The sequence below is a fragment of the Musca autumnalis genome, unplaced genomic scaffold (assembly GCF_047663935.1).
Source record: "Musca autumnalis isolate F117 unplaced genomic scaffold, ASM4766393v1 scaffold_2, whole genome shotgun sequence".
In the NCBI taxonomy this organism is placed as follows: Eukaryota; Metazoa; Arthropoda; class Insecta; order Diptera; family Muscidae; genus Musca; species Musca autumnalis.
In genome coordinates, this window is record NW_027411755.1 from 200,641,080 (window position 1) to 200,649,093 (window position 8,014).

An 8,014-nucleotide genomic window follows, 5' to 3' on the forward strand; every position below is an offset into this window, starting at 1 on the left:
CTGCATGCATGAATGTTTATTTTGCTTGTTTGGCTGGATGGCTGGCTGGCCATTGAGTATTTTCGTCTTTGGGAGCCATTTATTAATTCGCCGTAAAACGATATCGTCGTTGTGTTTCTGTCGAGCAGCGAACAAACGAACGGCTTGCTTGCTGGCTGGCTGATTGGGCTTACTCACTTCAAGCAAGCGTTTTAGTCTTGTGCTTAGTAAAATTAGTTTAGTTAGTGACGAGATTTCAAGCGTTTAACTTGTGCCTTATTTCCACTTGCGGTGGTTTTACAACTAAGCCGGACCAACCAACCACCACCTCCCCCATCATTTAAAAAGAAATAAAATAGAAATACCAAAAATAAAAAAAAAAAAACAACAAAACCCGCCAGGTGGAATCAATAGCAACAGCAGTACTACTTGCTTTCATATACCTACAGTTTTTTTGCGGTTACAAATTTTTGCCGGTGGCCAAAAGAAGGAAACCAAACAAAAAAAAAAAAAGAAACTTGTCTAGCAAAACGCTTTGGAGGATTTAAATTTCGTTCACGCTTCATGGATGTTTGCAAAGAAAGCTTGCACTTTAAATAAACAATAAATTTATGAAATAAAATAAAAAATTCAAACTAAAAAATATATTTAAACAGTATTAAGCCGGAAATCGTTTGAGAAGAAATTTTGAAATCTTTTCCCACCAATCATTGGCCATACCCAAAAACAAACCAATTCAAGACTTCTCGGCAGAAGAAAATTTTAAAACATTTAATTTTATTCCCAAAAAAGAAAAAGAAAATTCCCACCATTAACAGGGAATTGTTTTAACCTACTTTTGCTTTCTAGAAACCCCATAAAACAAATCGTTCATGTAAAAACCATAAAAATCCACTCCAATGAAAGTGAATTATTGGCCCCATTAAACCGCTTCACAAACCAAGAAATCCACAAAAAAAAACAACTAAAACAAGTGAAGTTCCAACATAAAACCAAACACAAAAAGAAAAAAAAAAACAAATCAATACAAAATCGAATTAAATTAAATCCAAAATTCAAATCACTTGGAATCCATCATTAAAAATAGTCCAACCACAAGAAGAAGAAGAAGCAGAAGCAAACCTTTCAGAAACCCATCAAAAAAACAAAAAGGTTGCAATTGAAAGTTTTTTTAATGTCGTCTTCGTCGTCTTGTCACTCAAAACGAAATTGAAATCGAATAAAGAAAAAAAAAATAAAACAAAAAATAGTTAAATAAAAAGTAAAAAGTGCTACGTCCCGCGCAAGAGAAGAGTCAATCCAACCAACATAAAGTCGGCAACAACAGCCGTAGCCGTAGCAGCAGAAGTAGAAAAAAAGTGAATTGAAATTAACATAAAAATTGTTTTAAGCCAAGTGTTTTTGTTTTTTTGGTTAAACGCCCCAAAACGTTTGAGCGCGCGCGCGTGTTTTTATTTGCCAAGCTCTCCTCCACCTTGTCGTCGTTTGTCGTGTATCGCGTACCAAGCGGCTAATAATTTGTTTTTGTTTCACATAATAATTTTTGACGTCTTCTTCTTGGTCGTCGTAGTCGTCATTAGCTTTTAGCTTTACAGAGGAGCTACTGTGTACCGTATAACTATCAAAACTAAGCGATCGCCTTCACCGCCGTAGCCGCCGTTACTCTTCTTTATTCAATGTTCAATGATTGTGTTTTTGTTTTAGTTTCAATTTAATGTAATTTTATTATTTGAATTTTTTTCTTTCTGTCTGTCGATCGGTCGCTCGTCATCGCAGTCGTCAGTCAGTTTGTTTCTATTGAGAAAGTGTTAAATTACAGCCGGCTTTTGCGGTATTTGGAGGAAAAACATTTCAATTTTTTTTTTGTTTCTTCCATTTCGAGTGGTTAGTGTTTTTGTTGTTGTTGTTGCCTACGTTTCGTTATAACGCTACAATAAACGTTAAAAAGTGCTACTGTGTGTATTATTAGCATTGTTTTTTTTTGTTGTGTTTCAAAATCAAACGCCATATCATCTAACAAAAGTGACAACTTGCACACACAACTGACATAACAACAGCAGCAGCATAAAACTCATTGACAATTTCAAGAGAGTTTCTATATAAAGGTAATTATTATTATTTTTTTATGATTTTGTTTTTATTTTATTATATATGCAAACATACATTCATACATACATACGTATGTATATTTAAATACTTTTTCATTTAAAATTTAATAAACTTAAATATGTATATTAGTATGAAAATGTTCCAATTTTCTTAAGATTTTGAGTTCGCGAATCTTAATTGACATTTCCAAAAACTTCAGTTTAGATTCATTTGTAGTCACATGTGCTAGGCAGATTTCAAAGCAATAACATATCGATATTCGCAAGGTTTCCCCATTCCATTTAATTTTCAATTTTTCACATCGATTACGGATTTCTGTAAAAATTATTTTTTGGGTTAGTGGAAAATTGTTTATGGTTTGAATATTAAGAACTCAGAATGACCCATAGGTCAAAATAATACATTATGACGTTATAAATTATATGATTGTGGCATCCACCGACGTAACCTCGATAGGATATGAGCTTACATTACATCCAGAATTCTAAAAGCCAACTTTGGAACATTTTTAAGGTAACATTGTACAAACAATTTGGTTAAATATTAACTTTTTAAAGTAATTCGGTGCTATATCTCTGACACCATTACAAATCTTCTTTTGACATCTAAAGGAAATTTGTAAATAAGGGCAAGAATAAAATATTTGAAGAAATAATTAACTCCAAAAAACACATTAACTGCCTCAAATTTTATAATATACGTCAGCCACTGACCAAAAAACAAAAAACAAAAACAAAACAAACAATAATTATGTCGTATGTAAAATATATTGATTTTGTGTCACTAGTTTGGTTTAAAATCTGTACCTACTGTAATGTGGGGCTATACCAAATCATTGACATATGTTAGTAACCAAACATTTTCATAAAGGACTCGAAATATTAAATTACGTTAAACTAAGTTTGGAAGAAATTTTTGAAAAGATGTTGATGTTATATTGTACAATAGCCATTTTAGTATGTGCCGGCAGGGGGCCATTATCTCAGGAAGTATTGACTTACTCCGGCAAAAATTGTACCGTTGTAAATTAAGCCGCTAGAATAACCGACTAAAAAAACAATTAAAACGATGCGAGAGGAGCTCTTAAACTTCACTTTTTCCAAATTTTGTGTGGGAGGTACCCGAAATAGTGGACCGATATAGTTCATATTCCAACCTAATATATAGACAGCGGAATTTTATGCAACCCCTATTTTTGGTCCGATTCATGCCAAATATTGAGACTGGACATATTTTTGGCTTCTGATTACATTGCAATCGAAACATATGACATATGCAAAATTATGCAAAATGCATAAATTTATGCATATGTAAAATTTATGCATTTTACATATTTTCTTATGCAACAAATATTTTAATTTTCAAAATACCGAAAATGGAGAGGTACCGTTCTATGGGGCTTATATGAAGACGTGGAGCTATACCGATAAATTTTAGGTGGATAATTTTATGCCCCCAACGAAGACTTTCAGCCATTTCGGAGTGATATTGAGGGCACAACCTTCAAACTACCAGAAATCCTGAGGTACCGTTCTATGGGGGATATATGGACCTATACCGAGAAATTTCAGGTGGAAAGTTTTATACCCACAGCGAATACAAAATGCCAAATTTCAGTCATTTCGGTGGGATATTGAGGCCACAACCTTCAAAATACCGAAAATCGGGAGCTACCATTCTATGGGGGCAATATTAAGACGTGGACCTATATCTAGAAATTTCAGGTGGAAAGTTGTATACCCCCCAGGAAGACTTAATACCAAATTTCAGCCATTTCGGAGGGATATTGAGGCCACAACCTTCAAAATACCAGAAATCCGGAGGTACCGTTCTATGGGGGCTTTATGAAGACGTGAACCTATACTGAGAAATTTCTGTTGGGAAGTTTTATACCCCTAACGAAAACCAAATACCAAATTTTAGTAATTTCGGTGAGATATTGAGGCCACAACCTTCAAAATACCGAAAATCGGGAGGTTCCATTCTATGGGGGCTATATGAAGACGTGGACCTATGCCGACAAATTTCAGGTGAAATGTTTTATACCCCCAACGAAGACTAAATACCAATTTTCAGTCATTTCGGTGGGATATTGAGGCTACAACTTTCAAAATATCGAATATCGGTAGGTACCGTTCTATATGGGCTATATGAAGACGTGGACCTATGCGGACAGATTTCAGTTGTAAAGTTACATACCCCTAACGAAGACTTAATACCAAATTTCAGTCATTTTGGTGGGATATTTAGACCGCAAATCCTTGAATATTTTTTTGCATATGCTCATTTTATGCAGATATGTACAAATATGTCAAAATATGCACGATATGCAAAAATTGCTGTGCCTGATTCGTTTTATTTTGTAATAAAATGAGTTTCTGTCCAATCTGATTTTTTCTACGACCATCCTAACCATATATGCATTTGCATAGGATTCCGCTGTCATTGTGATTGGTGCCGTCAGGGTTTCTTGGAGCTTTTAGGGCAATATCTCAGGAAGTATGGACTTGCGCAAGAAAAAAATTGTACCGTCGTAAAGGGAGCCTCAAGGACAACCTACCGAATATAGAATCAAAACGTTGCGAGAGGAGCTCTTAAACTTCACTTTTTCCGAATTTTGTGTTGGAGGTACCCGAAGGAGTGGACCGATATACTCCATATTCGAATCCAATCCATATGTGGAAGGAATAATACGACGTGTAAAGTTTGGACCAAATCGGAGCAATCGATTTGTCACGGTGCGCCTTAACTTATTTTAAATGGAAGGTGCTTACACCTGGAAAGTTTTTGCAGATTCTGAAACTACAATGCTCATATATGAGAAATATCAAGAAACAAAAAAATCTCCGGAGGGATTTTCAAATAAATCGCGATTTAAGTTCACATTTTAAGGGGTTCTTTAGGTTTTCACGATTTTGCTTGGAAACCACGAGTCCTATGTACATGGGCCAAAAGAAATGTTGTAGCTGTGAAAATTCTCCACAAGATTGACCTTAATGATATTTTCGTAGATTTTACCGCTTTTGAGATATAGAATTTCAAATTAAGACAATGTACTGACTGTATCTCCTCCTTATAAAACAATTACTGCAATTTCCCAAATTAAACGTATAAATATTGAAAATTGTACAACCTCAGAAAAAATAAATCATCCAATCTTGTAGAGAATTTTCACAGCTTCAACATTTTCATCAGTCCCATTTTGATATGACTTGCGGTTTCCAAGCAAAATCTTGAAGATTTAAGAAAAAAACCTAAAAAGTTGAACTTAAAAATGGTAAAACCTACGAAAAAACCTAAAGGTCAGTCTTGTAGAGAATTTTCACAACTACAACATTTTCTTCAGACTCATTTCGATACGACTTGCGGTTTCCAAGAAAAATCTTGAAGATTTAAGAAAAAAAACCTAAAAAGTTGAACTTAAAAATGGTAAAACCTACGAAAAAACCTAAAGGTCAGTCTTGTAGAGAATTTTCACAGCTACAACATTTTCTTTAGACTCATTTCGATACGACTTGCGGTTTTCAAGCAAAATCGTGAAAACCTAAAAAAACCCTAAAATTGTGAATTTTGATCGCGATTTATTTAAAAATCCCTCCGGCGATTAATTAAATATCACTATAAATGGCCTTCGCCTTAATAAGGCAAAAATAAAAAAAAAAAAAAAATAATTTCAGCATGAGCCAGGCTGGGATTCGAACCTGGGTCTCCGACAACTGAGTGTCAAGGTTGCCGGCGTCTTAGCGTTCTAAGCCACCATCAACTTGTCAAAACTTTAGTAGACAATAATTGATGATCAAAAAATAAAAATCTTCTGATATAGAAGAGCAATTACTAATGATGTAGGAATAAAACTTACCATAGTATTTGTGAACATTGAAAAATGGGATTACCAAGCAGGACTATAGGAAAAGTTTGGAGTTTCAATTAACTGACATAATTTCGCATATACATTTATCTAATGAAGTTCGATATATATACCAGTTACCAAGCTTTGCCTTCGTCTGCCACAAAAACAACATCCTAATACACCTGAAGATCGGATTTACCACCCGTGAAACGTAGTGTAATGGTTGGATGCGTGGGACTTCGGTAGACTCTTAATTTTTCAATGTATCTCTAAAGGCCTAACAGCTCAACTCGAAAGAGAATTAATTAAATATCACTATAAATGGCCTTCGCCTTAATAAGGCAAAAATAAAAAAAAAAAAAAAAAGATTTTTCCTTTTTTTTCTTATCTATAAACATTGCTGTTTCAGAATCCGTGAAATCTTCCCATGTGTAAGCGGGTTTTATCAAAAGTTAGTTAAGGCGCACTGAGCATGATATTGTTTTAAAAGGAGGCGATGCAGTCAGTGCATTGTCTCAATTTGAACTTATATATCGGTAAAACCTAAAAAATATCGTAAAGGTCAATCTAGTGGAGAATTTTCACAGCTACAACCTTTTCTTTAGGCCCATTTACATAGGACTCGCGGTTTCCAAGCAAAATCGTGAAAACCTAAAGAACCTCTAAAAAGGTGAAATTAAATAGCGATTTCTTTGAAAATCCCTCCGGCAATTTTTATACCCTCCACCATAGGATGGGGGTATATTAAGTTTGTCACTACGTTTGTAACTACTCGAAATAATCATTGTAGACCCCACAAAGTATATATATTCTTGATCAGCGTGCAATTCTACATCGATATAGCCATGTCCGTCCGTCTGTCCGTCTGTCCGTCTGTGGAAATCACTCTAGCGTCCGAACGGATTGACGTAGGTTGACGAAACTTTGGGAAAATATGTTATATTTACGTAGGACTTTTGGTATTGAAAGCGGGCTATGTAGGTCCACGCTTTCGTATAGCCCCCATACAAAATGACGCGTGACGCGTCGTCGTTTTAAGGAGTTTTTAAGATATTTGTCCCATTTTACCACCGAATTGGTTGTAATTTGGTACTTTGTGTCTCCAGAGGCCAAAAAATATTCCTACCAAAGTTGGGTTATATAGGTCCACGTTTTGGTATAGCCCCCATATAAGGCCCAATATAAAGTACGCGTCATTTTAGTATATTTTGAATGTATTAGACCCATTTGACCACAGAATTGGTTGTAATTTGGTATTTTGTGTCTCCAGAGGGCAAAAAACATTCCTACCAAAGTTGGGTTATATAGGTCCACGGTTTGGTATAGCCCCCACATAAGGCCCCCTTTATAGTACGTGTCATTTTAATATATTTTGAATGTGTCCGACCCATTTGACCAAAGTGTCGGATGTAACTTTGTATTTGTGTTTCCAGAGACTAAGAAACATTTCTACTATAAAATTTTTATATAGGTCCACGTGTTGATATAGCCCCCATAATACGATATCTCCCGATTTTCGATATTTTGAATGTTTTAGCCTCATTATCACACCGAGATGGCTGAAATTTGGTATTTAGTCTTCTTTAGGCTTATAAAACTTTCCCCCAGAAATTTTTAGGTATAGGTCCACGCCGTCATATAGCCCCCATAGAACGGTACCTTCCGGATTTCGGTTTTTTGAAGGTTGTGGTCACATTAATCCACCGAAATGGCTGAAATTTGTGGTGGAGGGTATAAAAAGTTCGGCCCGGCCGAACTTAACTCTTTTCTTACTTGTTTTTTTTTTAATAATATTTCTCATCTATGAGCACTGTAGTTTCAGAATCTGCAAAAACTTTCCAGGTGTAAGCACCTTCCATTTAAATTTGGTTAAGGCACACCGTGTTGTGTGTTATCGTTCACACTATTTTTCAGAAACATTTTGAACTAAGTCCCAATTTACATTAGGCGAGTTTACTTGCGGCAATTGTCAGTTTGTTGGTGAGAGAGGGTGTTGAGAGGCAAAGGGTTACCATATGCCTCACCTCTCTCTCCATCAAACTGACAATTGCCGCAAGTAAACTCGCCTAATGTAAA

At 35.3% G+C, this 8,014-nt stretch overlaps 1 protein-coding gene across 3 annotated transcripts in view; it reads left to right on the forward strand.

The window, feature by feature from the left end:
• The first annotated feature begins 218 nt into the window (after positions 1 to 218).
• Positions 219 to 8,014, forward strand: part of LOC141395138 (uncharacterized) — a 294,451-nt gene continuing 286,655 nt past the window's right edge. The window contains exons 1-2 of one of the 3 annotated variants that reach the window (XM_073970612.1): positions 219 to 380; positions 829 to 2,084. The gene's annotated coding sequence lies outside the window, so the exon portion shown is untranslated. Of the gene's footprint in view, positions 2,085 to 8,014 lie in introns of all 3 variants that reach the window. The other 2 variants (XM_073970611.1, XM_073970613.1) reach the window with 2 other exon arrangements.